General features: G+C 41.8%; 1 protein-coding gene across 1 annotated transcript in view; it reads left to right on the forward strand.

Moving 5' to 3' along the window:
* Positions 1–1,616, forward strand: part of LOC106883067 (nuclear pore complex protein Nup133) — a 58,601-nt gene that overhangs the window by 28,752 nt on the left and 28,233 nt on the right. The gene's annotated exons all lie outside the window — the stretch shown is intronic.

Raw genomic sequence — 1,616 nt, forward strand, 5'->3', positions numbered from 1 at the left:
ATATATATATATATATATATATATATATATATGCACATACATCAGTGAGTGGACAAATGAAAGAAGGGCACTCTACCAATTCATTGGGAGTTACATGTATAGATCAAAACAGTTTGATTCAAATTCATTGGTACTCTTAAGTTACAAGCATGTTGCTAGTCATCAACCATTTTGAATTTGAATGACAGAAGTTGATTGTTATTACCATAAGGTGGGCTGTGATTTGTCTTGGAAGGTCACATGGTGTTGTGGTTTGATGTTGGTATATGGGTAACAGTGAGTTGGAAAATACGGCATGGTGAACAGGAAATTGACCACATGGAGAACCAGGTGGTGATTAGGATGTTGGTGGGGGAAGTTGGAACAGTGGCATGTGCATGTATATAGTTCTATATGTGGGTGAGTAGACATGCTCATAGTTTTGTGTGCATGTGTATATGGATGTGAGTGTGGGCATCTGCACACATATATGCACTCACATGCATATTCATTCATATCTACATATGTATATTTGCATGTGTGTACACATACCAGTATATACACACACACACACATGTGCATATGTGCATTTGCACACGCAAAACAAGCATTGGGGATTGTTAACCAATGGGGGTTGATAAACGTTGGGATTGGGAAATGGCAGTCCTGCTCATGGGGTTGGTTGGTAGCGGTGACCTTGGTGTAGGCAGTGCAGGGTAGCAGCTGGTGCTAAGGTGGTATATCTGGGTTGTTGGCAGTCAGAAGCCTGAAATTTGCCAGAAGAGCATACCTCTGCTGATAGCAATACGATAAATCGTATTTCTTGTTGGTAGATACTGCGGGTTGTTGGAGGATATGTAGTTTTCGTGGAAGCAAAGCTGGTAGTTGGGGCACTGAGTGAATATGGTGGCACACTGTTGACAATAGTCCACTTGATGCTGGTTATTTCATTTTGGAAATCATGGAGTCTCCAGAGAAAACATGACAGGGAAGTGGAGTTGTCTCTTTCCTTGGATCTGAACGAGTGCATATGCTGGGAGTATTTTCCCTTGAAGTCATTAGCTATCATACCCATATTATGCCTAGTAATGCCATCAGGTGGTGTAAAGGTGGCTCTATATACTACAGCCCTTTTAGAGGGCACATGGTGGGGTTGGGGGTGGTGTGGGTGTATACTTACGTCAGTTGATGCATGCAATGTTAGATGTGATTTTTTTCTAAGCAGGAGCTGCTCATCTTGACATGGGGGTTGAAGAGTTTGTAATACTTATGGCCTCTGGGGAAGTGTTTCTTAATTAGCGACTGGAATCCCCGAGCTACATTGGTGTAAACTTTTTGGTTGAAAGTGGGGTTATACCATATAATTTTCCTTCTCCTAATCCTTTTGAGGTGAGGAGATGGCGTTTGGTGGTTGTCCACATATGTGAGCTTCTACAGCAGACTAGTATAGCAGATATCTGATAAATATATGAGCCAAAGCATGAAAGGCATCCAGCCAACAAATTCCATGACACATGGAGGCATGGAACAGTGGATGTTAAGCAACAACGATGATGATGCATTTCTGACTTTATACTTTTCTTAATGATCTCTCTCTCTCTCTCTCTCTCTCTCTCTCTCTCTCTCTCTCTCTCTCT

The sequence above is a fragment of the Octopus bimaculoides genome, chromosome 10 (assembly GCF_001194135.2).
Source record: "Octopus bimaculoides isolate UCB-OBI-ISO-001 chromosome 10, ASM119413v2, whole genome shotgun sequence".
NCBI lineage: Eukaryota > Metazoa > Mollusca > Cephalopoda > Octopoda > Octopodidae > Octopus > Octopus bimaculoides.